The 14,820-nt window shown below is 41.7% G+C and overlaps 1 protein-coding gene across 1 annotated transcript in view; it reads right to left on the bottom strand.

Annotated features, from left to right (window-relative positions):
* The window catches only part of MINDY4 (MINDY lysine 48 deubiquitinase 4), a 132,858-nt gene that overhangs the window by 71,034 nt on the left and 47,004 nt on the right, over positions 1 to 14,820 (bottom strand). The window lies entirely within an intron of this gene.

Raw genomic sequence — 14,820 nt, 5'->3', positions numbered from 1 at the left:
AAGGAAGGAAGGAAGGAAGGAAGGAAGGAAGAGAGAAAGAGAAAGAAGAAAGAAAGAAAGAAGGAAGGAGGGAGAGAGGGAAAGAAAGGAAAGAAAGGAGGAAAGGAAAGAAACGAAAGAAAGAAACGAAAGAAAGAAAGAAAGAAAGAAAAAAAAGAAAAGAAAGAAAGAAAGAAAGAGAAAGAAAGAAAGAAAGAAAGAAAGAAAGAAAGAAAGAAAGAAAGAAAGAAAGAAAGAAAGAAAGAAAAGAAAGAAATGTTGTGGGTATTGTGGTCATGGAGGAAAATGTTCTTGCCCTTAGGAGATGCATGCTGAAATATTTACAAGTGAAATGCCAGGATATCTGTATTTTCCTTTCGAATGAATCATCAGAAAAATACGTGTATATATAAATACATATAATATATATTGGGGAGGAGATGAGAGAAAGAAAGAGAAAGAACAAATGTGACAAAATTGTATCAATTGCTGAATTTAGGTGAAAAGTCTACAGATATTCATTGTACTCTTCTTTCAAGCTTTTTGCAGGTTTGAACATCTTTAAAGTTTGGAAAAAATCTTTTGGTAAACATAAACAGTAGATAAGATACAGTGAAGACATCATTAAGTACTAAGAGCTATCAGATGACATTACTCAGACTATCACCAATCAGGAGAGAGATAAAATGCATGAAGGAGCAGAGGCATGGAGGAAAAACTTCTCAAGTCCAACCTACATATAAAAGAAGCTCCAGAAGGAAAGAATAATGAGAATTTAGGAAGGGAAATACCTGAAAAGGTAATTGCTATGAACTTTCCGGACATGTATCCTCACAGAAACATGAGATTCAAATGGACATGTAAAAATAAATGCACACCTAGACATGTCATTTTAAAACTACTGGAATATCAAAGACAATGAGAAAAATCTTAGAGAAAAGGCATATTACCTCTAAACAGTTACAGCAGACCTCTCAATAGCAATGACAAGAGCATAAGACAATAAAATAACGTCTTCAAAGCTGAAAGAAAATAACTGTCAACTTTGAAATTCCCAACTAAAACATCATTAAAAGTAAGAACAAAATGAAGACATTTTCAGACAAGGATTAAAACAGTTAACTATCACAGACCTCCACTGAATGAACGATTAAGGACTCATATCAGGAATAAAAGAAATCAGTAAGCATTTGGATAAACCTAAATGAGAACTGGCAATAGAAACAATTAAAATAAGAACAATAGCAACTAATTTAAGAGTAGTTAAAAACAACGTGAAACTAAAACACCTGACATAATAAACAGGAGCATGGGAATGGGAAACGATCATCAGAGTTAAAGCTTCCCAAAATCTCACATTTTTTTGAGCGGGTAGAAGGATTGATTAAAGTCAATTAAGATTAAAAATTTAGAAGTAACCACTAGAACAATAAAAACATAATGTATAATTTCTAAATGTGAAAAGAGTAGAAAAAAAATACATTTCAGTTAATTCACAAGTACATGCCACTGTGGAAAACAGTCTGGGAGTTCCCCGAAAGGTTAAAAATAAAATTATTCTGCAATTCCATTTTTCAGTATACACCCCCAAAGAACTGAAAACAGGGACTCAAACAAATACATGGGCATAAACATTCACGGCAGCGCTATTTACAATAACCAAAAGGTGGAGACAACTCAAATGTCAATCAACAAATGAGTAAATAAATAAAATGTTATATATCCATACAATGGAGTATTATTCTGCCATCAAAAGGAATGAGGTATGGATACATGCTACAACATGGATGAACCTCAAAAACATTATGTTAAGTGAACGAAGCCTGACACAAAAGCTTATATGATTCCACTTATGTGAAATATCACAGATTGGTAGTTGCCAGAGACTGGGGGTTAGGGGAGGAATGGAGAAAAACTGCTTAATGCATAAGGGATTTTACTTAGAAGAAATGAAAATGTTCTAGAACTAGACAGAGGTGGTGGTTAATACAACACTGTGAATGTACTAAATGCCACTGAATTGTTCACTTTCAAATGGTTAATTTAAAAAAATAATGCAAGAAAAGAGGAGAAATGATACAAAGAAAAAGTGTGGCAAAAGGGAAGTATGAAATATAACAGGACAAATAAATTCAAGTAAATCAGCAATTATACTAAAGGCAAAAAAATTAAACTTGCCAGTTAAAAGAGACACAGATTGAATTTTACTTTAAAAAAGTATCTATACGCTGTTTTAAGACACATGATAAAAAAGCTTAACACTAAAGCATGGCAAAAATATACCACTTGTATACTAGCCATTGAAAAGATGATGTAGCTAAATGCTATCAGATAAAAACAGACTTTGGGATAAAAAGTATTATTAGTGATAAACTTACTCACTAGAGAATAATAAAAGGAAAAATTCAACAGAAAAATGTAGCCATCGTGAACCTCTATGCTCCTAACAACACAGCTTCAAAACATATTATCAAAAATTTGACAGAACTACAAGGAGAAACTGTTCAATCCATGAGCATAATAGAAAATTTTAACACATATCTTCCAGCAACTAACAGATCAAGCAGAAAAATAACAATAATAAGAATAAAGAATATTTGAACATTAAAATAACATGTTTGATCCAAAATATCCAACTGTTAAATAATATATTCTTGTCAAGCACAAATTTATAAATATTGACCATACAGCAGTCCACATATATGTCTCAAAAAATTCCAAACTGTGTTTCTGATTACAAAGAAATAAAACAAGAATTCAATAATAAAGAGATAGCTCCTCTACATCCCCCCAAAATAACCCATGCATTAGAAAATTTTAAAGAAATAATGGCAGAAAAGATTTCAAAATGGTTAACGTTAAAAACACAACTTATAAAGTCTTATGGGAAGCAGTTAAAGTAATATGGAGAGGGCAATGTATAGCATAAAGGCACCTATTACTGTGGAACAGTGGACAGCAAAGAGCTAAGCACCCCCCTGCAAAAGAGAACAACAGAATACACCAAAAGAGAGTAGAAAGGAGGAAAAATCAATGCAAGATGAAAAAGTTAATGAAATAAAAAATAATAAATAGATTCAACAACCCTCAAAACTGACTCTTTTAAAAGATTAATAAAAAGGCAAACCTTTGGCAAGATTGATAAAGAGAAGAGAGTATAAATAAACAATACTAACAGTGAAAAGGAAGGATAAAACTAAACATTATCAATGGCAGCTTTTCAGTAAGAAGAATATAGTATGAATAAGTTCAAACCAATACATCTGAAAACAGACAGGTGGGACCACTTTCTAGAAAAATCACAAAACTGACTAAAAAACGAGCAGAAAATCCGAAACTACCTATAACCATTTTCTTAAATCATTAATTTAAAATTCACCCCCATTTCCAGCCCCAACATACACATGAAGAGTTTTACTGATGTGTTCCACCAAATATAAGAAAATCTCCCCAGTTTACATTCCCAAAGAGTGTGCACTCGGATCCTGAACCACCCATCCCAGCTGTGAATCTCACTGACACACTAAAAGTCTGTGCAGGAGAGCCAAGTGTCCAGCTTCTCTGGGCTTCAGATTCTTCATCTATTCTTTATTCTTCATCTAATGGGGCTAATAATAGTCTTCCCTCAAAAGATTGTTGTGAGAATTAAATGAGTTAATACATCAAGTACTAGGAATAGCACCCTACATACAGAAATTTCTACGTGTTAGTTGAAATAATGATGATTAATGAGGCTACCACAACCTTGATTCTAAAAATCTAATACCTGTAAACATAAAATACAAAAATGTAAAATAAAATAGACAACTATATTAGCCATGAGTTTGAGAGAAATTATGACCAAATAGAAATGCAAGACTATTTTAACAGTAGAAAATCTAATAATGTAATTCAAACCAAGAGATTTAAAAAATATAAAATAATCTAAATAGATGCAGAAAAAGCACTTGATAAAAATAAATATCCATATATGGTTCTTTAAAAATAATTCTTAGCATGCTTAAGGGAAGGGTTTTATTTGAACCCTAAAGAACATCCTACCTAACGCTGAGGCATTGGAAGCATCCCTGCTAGAGTCAGTAACAAGATGAGGATGTCCAGCATCCCACACATACTCAATATGCTGGTGATACACATACTAGAGGCCATGCAACAAGACGAGTGAAACTGAAAACCCCAGGACCAGAGTCCAGGTTTCCTGACTACAAATTCAGCACTCCTACCACTCCCCCACGTGAAACAGAACATCATTGTGCAATGAACAAGACAGTTAGATTATAATTAAGGAGAGAGTTATTCAGACATGGGCAGACATATAGGAACTGGATGGACACGCACATGACCATAGGTAAGACTGGCATCACCTGTCAACAGATGCATTGCCTCTAGTCTCAACCTCCCTTTTGCTGGAGTTGTCTTTGAGGGGCTATAAGAACCACAACACTTCGGGAACCTGGGCTTCTGCTCTTCAGACCCAGCCCCTCCCCACCTGCAAGCACTTCTTGGCCATGTATGTACACAGCAAACACTGGAGGTGCCCACCAGGGACAGCGGTGCTGCACTCCTTCCTGGCTTTTCCATCAGTGACTCTGCATAGCTCCTATCACTTCAACAGCTCTCGTGAATGACCGAACTTACTGCTTTTGTGAGTCATATCCCTGAGGGCAAGTTGATATAAAAAGACTTTTTAAAAAAAGTTTTTTTAAATGTAGAATGCAAAAAAAAAAAGACAAACCCAAGTTCTCCATGGAAGAAAAGGTTTTTCCTTTCACTTTCCTGCTCTCCTTTTTTCTTTGGTTTCCTGTAGCTCCTCAGCCAAGCTCCTCTAGGTATAGGTGGAGTACAGAATTGTGGTTAGAGCTGGATGGCACTTAGATGTCACCTGGCATGACCTTTGGTGGTACAGACAAGGAAAACAAGGTCCAAGGAGCGGATGGGAATTCTTCAGTGCCTTCACCTCCTGGGAGCTCAGCGGGACTCTGAGCCTCTGGAGGGGCTTCCTCCACCTCCCTTGGTCACTGGATATTCACAGGCGTTTTTCAAATTAAGCCATAAAGAACATGAGGTCTCACAAAGGGTTGGGTTATCGAGAAGTCATCGCGTGCACTAACCATCACAACGTGTAGCAACTTTAACAGATCTTAAGTTTATACCCGGCAGTTGCCAGTTCTCAAACGGTTGACCTACAACATATAAAAGGAATATTTTTTTCTCTCTGTCTTTTCTTTCCTCTTAAGGATGTGGAAAACTTGACTAGAATTGCTGGTCTGACATTTCCTGTGAGAAAAGCTCTCTGCTTGGAATCCTGTGAAAACAATCTGCCTTAACAATTCAACTCAGATAAATTATCTTCCTGAAACCAGTGAAACCCTTAATTGGGAACTGGGCTGCATACCCAAGTCTCTCTCATCTGGGTCCATGATGACAAAGGTGGACAAAGATAGGGATCACCCAGTGAGGACAGATTTGGGAGGCAGAGCGGGGCGGGGGGGCCCGGGTAGGAGGGAGGGAGAAATGGATGGCCCCGCATCCTCCTGGAAAAGCCATTGGGCCCAGGCTGTCTGGCTGGAGAGAACACGTGCGATACTCCAGCCTCCTAAGCCATTGTTCTGTTGGGGTGATGGTTTCTCAGCTTAACTCTCTTTCCGTACGTGTCCCTCCCAACAGTCCTTGGCACACGTCCTTGACAAGAAGTATGCAGAGCCAGAGCAAGATCTGAAATCAGTTCCAACATTTCTCCTTCCTGTATCTCTGTTCCTTGAGTCAGGCTGGATTCTGGAACATTCCAGGAATGGAGAAGAAATTTACCACAGTCTCAGACTCAGAAGTTTTCTTCAAGGGCATACAGTTTGCAAAACAAAAGTGTAAAGAAATGTGACCTTCCCTCACATTATTTCCCTAATCTTCCAATTTCTCATACGAGACCCTGGCACGCAATTGGTGTTCAACGATTGCTCCCTCTGGAAGCTGACGAGTACTCAGAGATCACCTAGATATAGCTCATCCAGCTGGAAGGGCTGAAAAGGCTAATCTAGACCATCTAATCTAATCCCGCAGCCCTGCTGGAGGTGGAGTCAAGGACAGAGCTTTCCCAGGGCCCCTGGTTAGTAGGCAGAAATAGAGTTTTAGGCTCCTGACTCTCATCTTGGTTTATTTTAATCTATCCCATGCTGGATATTTGAGGTACCGCCTTCATTTTCTTAAGACCCAAAATGCATTAGGACAGATTGCTCTTCCCTTGGGGAGACACATACCAGCAGGACTTTGTGGCCCTCCCAGTTCATACCTCCCTGCCCTTCTCTCAGGCTGAAGTTTCCTGGGCACAGCTGAAGTCAGCTCCAAAAGGTGACTGGTGCAAGAGGCAGGAGTTGCTCAACAGGCAGTGAAAGGGTGGGCAGACATGATGTTACCCCAGGGAGAGAAAAATACCTTCTCGAAGGAAAAGTGATCTCTATGAAGCATGTCTCTGGAACACACTCAAATTCACTGAATAACCAGTCTGGCCTGGGGTATGCAGTTCACCAAGCAAAATGTTGCTAGACTATGATCTCCCTTCATCTTGGTCTCACCTCCACCCCTCTGCACACTAGCCGGTGGCTGCTGGACTTGACCAAGCCCATCCATCACGAGATGCTGGATGAGCCCAGTGACCAGGGCCAGTGCTGGAGATGTGATGGGGTGCCTGGTATGAGGTGTCCCAGGTGTAAGTGGGCCGCAGGCTGCACACCCAGTGGGCAGGGCCACTAAGGCTGCCTCTGACTAGGGCTCCCTGGCAGCCCAGCCTCCCTCCCCAGAGGTCCCTGGGGCTGCCTCCCAAGGATGGTGTGAGAGCCCAGGATGGAAAGGACTGCCTCTACAGCCTTGGCCTTGTGCCAGGGAGGTCTAAAGTCATCCTTGGCATGACAAAAGGAAGGTTCTGACAGGCTGCCTGACGGAGTTGCTGCCAATTTCCACAGTAGATTGAAAAGCTGTGTGGAGATGTTTACTTAGCTGCTAGGAGAAGCCACTCTGGGGCACCAATCCTGCCCAAGACTGTCCTAATAAAGGCCAACCAACGTGTCAGAGAAGTAAGCTGCACCCACGAGAGAGGCTGAGTCCCACAAAACACTAAACCCACTTAGGCTCTGTTTGGTTAAATATGTCAAAGCATGGCTTAAAACAACTTCTAGGATGAAGCATTTTCCTTTCAAACTTATAAGGCATTCCCCTACATAAGCATTTATATAAGAGCTGTGAGCCGCATGTTCGAAACAGCTCTGACTGGGTCCCAGGTTGACCTCATAGCCATTTGAAAAGAAAGAAATTTGGGTTCATATACTTTTAGAAAGATGAAGAGGCTTACCTTTAAATAACACTTATTTTTGGAGCTCATGCCTTTCTCCAAGTGACCTTGGGCAAATATTCACCTTCCCTGGGCTTTGATTTACCTTTTCTGTGACCTTGTAAGGGCGCTAAATGTTCTATAGCTTTGCCCTTCAATAATAATTGCTCATCTAAGCGGCACCTTCTACTTTTCCTAGCACTTGCTAAGCATGTTTTAAAATTTAATTCTCACAGAAGTCCTGTGTAGAAAGCAGCATAAGAACTTTTTAGCCCTATTTTTTACCAATGAAGACACTGAAGCTTGGAAAATTACCAACTGTCCAAGACACACAGGTCCGTGGTGACATGAGAAAAATAAAAAACAATGCAGCGAAATGTTTTGCTAAGCTTAATTTGTTCATTTTAAAGGTTGACATAGTCTTGAAATAAGATTGTGAAATTTTATGAAATCGTTTTAATGTCCTTACTTGGCCAGAAAAAAATAATAATAACAACCCGAAGAGCATTTGATTTACCATGAAGCTAATGAAGCTTAAGCTTCAGGGACTTTTCTTTCTAAGAGGCCTTAGAAATGTGTGTTCACACAATCTTGTCTTTTTGGAAAATTTGCGAAAATTAAATACTTTCAGTCTTTCCCTTAAAGGGGTCACTCAGATTGTGTAAGTTTCAGGCCCACAATGTCTGGCTCTGCCTCTGAACCTGAGGCTGGTCCTCCAGTATTTTTAAAAATAATTTATTTTACTGACTGCACCAAATGGATGACCCAAAGGTCTCCTTGGGCACAGAGACTGTGATTCTCTGTCCTCCCCTGGTTTGGCTAGAGCAAGATCAAGTCAAGACTGTTTCCTAGAGCTATGCTTCCTACCACCCCACACTGCCTCATCATGAAAAAAGAACCTCCAGGAAATTTTGACCTACTCCCAAAGCACAGAGAAATGACTGTTTTCTGGGCATTTTTAGAAGGAGGAGAAAGAAACACGTTGCTTTAAACCCAAGTTAACTTTGCAAATTTTGAGCATTACACCACTCATACACATAAAACCAGAGAGCTGTGGAATTTCCATGAGGGAGCCAGCCCCAATTCGGACAAGTACACCCTGTACTAAAATTAGCTGTGTCCCTGAGCCGGCCTGCCAGCCCCCTGTGCCTCTCCTGACAGTCAGTCATCTTCCCTGGAAATGGGCTGTGAGGGTCCTTGGGTAGCAAACCATGGGTCCCATTCCTCCCTGCCCCCATTCTGGGGTTACTGCCTCCTGCCTCTGCTGAGGTTCCTCAGCTATTCAGCACAGGTGGCTGTGAGTGGCAAGCCCAGCAGGTGAGGCATTCACTGAGTGGCTGGATGTGGCTGAGAATCCAGCCACTCAAGGGTGGAAAGTCTGTACTGAAACTTTCCATGAACCCCACAGCACGGGAGCACAAGGCCCACCTCACACAGAATTCAGGACCTGGGGACTGAACACTTTAACACAGGGCAAGTTTCCCTCCCAGATCCTTAAAAGGTAACAATAATTCACATGAGTTTGTAGAAGTAGAAAAGAAAAAGTCGAAGCACCACAATCCCTTTTCTCCTTACAATGAAACTTCCACAGAGGCGGAATGAAGCCCTCTGGCAGGGCTCTGGTTCTCTGGTTTTTTAAGGATCCGAATCTAACGCAGGCATGAGGCTGAAAGTACCCCCTCCAAAATCCCAAGTCCTTGGTTCTCCAAGCTGCACTCTCGCACCATCGTGTCCCTCCCCAGTGGGACAGATGTGCAGGGACCTACAGACAGCAGCCCCTTCCAGATGGTGTGGGCGAGAAATGGCCGCAGCAAGGCAGACGCCGGGAAGAGCTCTGACCAAAGGTATCTGGAGCTTTTTCCAGAACAAATGGAAAACTATCGGAAGCAGCTGGACCCATTCTGGGCAGTCTACTGTTGGAAATGTCATGTTGAGCCTCACGGTGGGAGTGGAATCAAAGGTCCAGAAGTTTTCAGAAAACAACCAGAAGGCTGGGTGAGGATTCCAGCCCTAGCTGGTACGAGGGCGTAAGATAGGTCTGGAAAAGGAGGGTGGGAACCAGCTTCCCAGGGCCCAGGAGACCTACTTGAAAAATCCTGTTTTCTATGCACCCGGAAAACATGTGTGAGCTGTTGTTTCTGTAACCACTGATTCCTTGGAGCGCAAGAGCTTGCGGATGCCCATGTAACAAGAAATTCATCAGCTGGGTTGAGGTGCTCCCCCAGCGTGTCTTGGGCTAGCCTTGGGTTTTATACCATCACTTCACCCAGATTCCAGCACTGAATAACAAACCTGGTTACACTTCTTTATGATCATTACTCAGAGATAAGAGATAGATCCTATTAACGATTCATTTTTCCTATCTAGTCCATGTGTTTTTTTATCCTCTTTATTTATTTTGAAAAATGTTAGACTAACAGGAAAACTGAATGAAAAATAAAACACACACCAGCATATACTCTTCACTTACAGTGACAAATTGTTGACATTTGCCTTACTTGTTTTCTCCCTCTCTCTATGCATACATACATACACACCCATAAACACACACACATTATTTTTCTTTTGGCTGAACGATTTGAAAGCCAGCTGTGGACATCATGACACACCATCCCTAAATATTTCAGCCTGCATCTCCTTAGAATAAGGACGCTCTCCTGCCAAATCCGTGTGGAGTTTGTTTGTATGACAACACTGTTTAAAACCAGGATCCTTGTCTAAGTTCTCCCGATTCTTGCATCTGGTGCACGTGCACTTTTGTAGTTACTTTCTTTAAAAAGAAGAATAATAAATCAGTAGTAATGTCTTTACTAAACATTAAATGGACCGGTAGCAAGACAAGCCGCAGACAAAACCCCTCAGACACCAAGTTAAAGAAGGATGGACTTCATTCGGCCGGGAGCTTCGGCAAGAATCACGTCTCCAACAACCGAGCTCCCTGCATGAGCAATTCCTGTCCCTTTTAAGGGCTCACAAGTCTAAGGGGGTCCACGTGAGAGGGTCGTGATCGATTAAGCAAGCAGGGTGATTGACTGAGCAAGCGGCGGGTATGTGACTGGGAGCTGCATGTACCGGTAATTAGAACAGAACAGAATAGGACAGGGATTTTCACAGTGTTTTTCTATACAATGTCTGTAATCTATAGATAACATAACCAATTAGGTCAGGGGTCCATCTTTAACTACCAGGCCCAGGGTGCGGCGCCGGGGTGTCTGCTTGTGGATTTCATTTCTGCCTTTTAGTTTTTACTTCTTCTTTCTTTGGAGGCAGAAATTGGGCATAAGACAATATGAGGGGTGGTCTCCTCCCTTATTCCCCCACTTTGAGACTCTCATTCAAAAGTGAGAGTTCTTACTTTCATTCTCACTACCCATGTCTTCTTGCAAGACAGATCGGTAGTGATTCATGTAGTACACTTGTGCTGAAGCATTTTGGTGAACTAAGGTAGCGATGAAGCTTTGCATCACTTGAAGAAGTACAGGGAGCAAACAAGGGAGCATTAAGGTTTCTATTACTATATAATTCCTATTATAAGTTTTAAAACTTTTTAGCGCTGGGAACCATTTTCCAAACATGGCCCCAGGATCAGATCCATGCCACACTTGCGCAGGCACATGTGCCAGTTTTGTCATATTTCTAACTATGTCTTCAACTACTTGCCCTTGATCATCTATGTGTAGACAGCAATTAGTAAGGTTAAATTTCCCACAGACCCCTCCTTCAGCTGCTAGCAAGTAGTCGAGAGCCCATCTGTTTTGATAGATGGCATTTCTCATCTGAGTTTCTTGCTGGGCCAGAATAGTCAAGGCTCTGCCGGTCTTATTAGTGATCATTTCTAAGAGAGCTTGTAACCGTATGATTCGGTTGAGCATGTAAATGGGGGTCAGGTATCCCCATGAGCCGTCTTGTGCCCAAGTACCAGGCCCATAATATTGTATGATTCTCTCAGGGGGCCATTTATCATCTTTTTAATTTTTTATAGCTATGCTTCTCTTTTTGCAGGAAGCACAGACAGGGAAGCCCAGGAGTTCGCCTGTCTTTATGGGCAGTAGGAAGAAAGATGGTTTAGTAGTGCCAATAACACAACTACCTGCCCACTGGTCGGGTAATTTGGCATAAGCTCTATGCCCACATATCCAGTATAATCCAGTGGGGGCTGTCCAGTCCCAGTGGGACTCCGGGTGGGTTCACACAGTTTGCATCTTTGGGAATTTACTAAATGGATTTTTCTTTGTGTGGTTTGAACTCCACTAGGTGGCTGTGTTTGTAGTATTATTATACAGTTTTTGCCCAAGGCAGCTGAGTCTTCCCACAGGAAGGGTGAAGTCCTTTCACACTCTTGCTATACAGTATTGTCTAATGATTGAGGCTTTTAGGACCCAGAAGTTATCAGGGTGATCCTTTTGAGCCAGGAATTCATCAGGAACTGGGTGTGTAGGTACTAATTCTCGGGCTTCCCATAGCCATTGATCTCCCATTACAGTTCCTCTACATACATAACACAAAGTAACATTGAGAGACTGGGCTACATGCTCAGCTAATTGCAAAAACAAATTTCTTGTTTTTCCTGGAATTTCTGGTACTGGCACATTCAGTTTATCATAGAAGGTTTGAAAAATACTGGCTCAGGAGAGAGTTTATAAACTTCTCCTCAAACCACGATATTTACTCAAGAATCCAGTCCAGCCCCATTGATTCCTAGGGTTACACGCTCCCATTTTCTCCAGCGAGGATCAAGGGGGTTGGTTATTACTAGTTTTAAGGGGTTACACTGACCACTGGTACAGGAAGGGCCACTTTTCCCTTTCTGAAGGTGAACAGGATCCTTTTTAATTTTTATCTAAGTAGCCTAAATGACACAAGACCAGTATTCACATTCATTTCCACACAGTTATAATTCATGACAAATGTACTTATTTTCTGCCGTATAGCCTCTTTCCTAATTAAGAGAACTATATCCTATTTCTAGCTTATTACTATTAATGACAGCACAGGCATCAAACTTCAAGGTGACTTGTTTGGGTACCCCTTTTTCTTTTGTTTTGGCTAACACTTTACTCGTATTGTCTATAAGCCCCCACCAGTCCTCAGTCCTTAATCTTATTTCAAAAACTGTGGTCATGGGAGACTCAGATGGGTCGTAGTACACATCAGGTTGGTCACTTCCTGGGCTACATACCTTGCATAGAATAGCATTATACAAACAAGTTTTTTTTTAGAGTCCCGGTACACTTATAATAATCATAAAATAATGGGACTGTAGCAACTTTTTGTCCTACCTCAGTGACCTGATGTATACACTGGGAACAGTCTTCAGTCTGAGGAAGGCCAGTTAAAGTCCTTAGCATACAAGTCCAAATTTTAAGGAAAATGAGTCCCGTGATGAGTTTTCTCATGCTTCGGCCGTGTGGACCACTCAGCTTCCAGGTATGACTGGAGCAGGGCTTGTCATCTTCTTCAGAATCACTTTGCAGGGGTTGGTGAAGCTGCTCCCGTCTACGTACCACTCACAGTCTACTGATGTTCAAGGATGATTTCAGAGGTTGGACCTGCTAGAATAAACTAAGTCCAATACCTCTACACAGTTATGTTCAACTGGGCTCTCTGATACCGGGAGCAAAGTGGCAGGGTTTACGGTGCTGCAAGCTTCAATGGTTATGTGGGGATTTTCACATAGCAAGCTCTGGTACTTGGTTCATCTAGCATTTGTTAACCAATGATGTCCTTTGGTAGTCATTAAAGTTACCATAGCATGGGGGGGCTTTATATTCAGGTTTTGCCCAAGGGTTAGTTTATCTGCTTCTTGTGCTAACAGGGCCGTTGCTGCCAGGGCCCTTAGGCATGGGGGCCAGCCTTTGGAAACCCCGTCTAGTTGTTTTGAGAGATAGGCCACCGGCCTTGGCCAGGGCCGCACAGCCTGGGTTAAAACTCCAACTGCCATTTTTTCTCTTTCTGACACATAAGTTGTAAAGGGTTTTGTCAGGTCAGGTAGCCCCAGGGCTGGGGCTGACGTGAGTTTTTTCTTTTAACTCATGAAAAGCTCATTGCTGTTGCTTGTAATAGATGCAGTTTATCCAATTTACATCTTTATTAACTGACACCCACCAAAATATTGACTCAAATCCTGCAGCTATTTGATTTCAAGTTTTAAATTGATCCGGTATTCCCCGTGGGACTCCAATTGTGTCTAATTGGATGTGAGAGTCAAAAGACCCAAAAGGGGCTTCTCTCACTTTACGATGTCTTATTTTTCCTTCCCTGGCTGATGAAATGCCAGGGTGAAAGGGCTAGCTAATTGGACTAAAGTATAAGTGCCACTCAAATTATTTGGCAGAGTGCCCAGTAAAGGCCCACCACAATACCACCACACATCTGCTCGGGGATGAACAAGGGCTGACTGATTGATAAGCTCTTGAAAAATTTTAAGCTCACTGCATCCCTTCAGGTCTCCAAGGAATGCCAACTTTCCTCCCTGTCATGAGAGACACAAAGTGAACTTAGTATTGGGAGACAGTGGCTGGATGGCCCTTGGGGGCTGACCCGCAGGGTACTGGACTTTGGGATACACCAGAGAGAGCTTGGCATGACTTATTACTCCAGGCTGTAGAATCCTGGAAAAGAGCTACCATGCAGTCCATGCCTGGTCAACTGGAGGACCACCTTAGTGGAAAGGGGACAATCTGGGCCTCTGGCCTGCCATGTGCACAAGCATAACAATTGCTTTTGTTTAACGTGAGGATGGAATATTTGATTCATTCCAACCAGACATTTGCATCTCGGTATGTTGTCTTAATTGCCAAAGTTTGTTTTAAGTCTTTAACTTTTATGATCCTCTAATAAAATGAATTACGACTTTGGGAAATTACAAAAACCAGTTGGGGCAGTCCATCCTTGCTCTTTAGTGGTCCACAGAATGTTGGGCCCACTACAGCATAAAAGCTCTACACTGGGGAGCGAGACTCCTGGTTGACACTGGAGTCTTTATTGAAATTTCCCCAGATTAAATAGTCCTAATTTACATTTGCCCAGTCTGAGGAGAGTCAGGAGGGACAGAGGTACTTTTCTGAAGTAGAGAGCTGTCTTTGACTTGGCAAGTCTCCACAGGGTAAATGAGGCAAGCATTAAATGCAATAGTTTGAGGTGAAATCAACTTGGTTATATTAATAACCAGATGGTCAGCAATAGAGCAAGGAAAGAAGAAAGAGTAATAGAACACATGAAAGCATTAAATTTTTCTTAGCTTTAGTTTGGTAGGGTTTTCCCCTGGGACTGTGGCCCACGACTCTGGAGGGGGTGGTGCTTTGACTTGGGTGTGATGAGTCTCTATCCCTTTTCTGCTGTAAGAACAGCAGTCTCAGGGTTAGCAGCACAAGGCAGGGTCCTTCCTAGGCTGGCTCGAGTTTTTTTCTTTCTACCCTTTGATAAGAAGGTGATCTCCAGGCTGGTGCTGGTTTACTGGAAATTCTAGGAGTGGTACCTGTGCTAAAAGACTTTTAGTTTTGAGGGAAAGGAAAATGGAA

The sequence above is a fragment of the Piliocolobus tephrosceles genome, chromosome 8 (genome assembly GCF_002776525.5).
Source record: "Piliocolobus tephrosceles isolate RC106 chromosome 8, ASM277652v3, whole genome shotgun sequence".
NCBI lineage: Eukaryota > Metazoa > Chordata > Mammalia > Primates > Cercopithecidae > Piliocolobus > Piliocolobus tephrosceles.
Note: the sequence above shows the minus strand (reverse complement) of the source record. Positions and strands in the feature narration are given on the sequence as shown.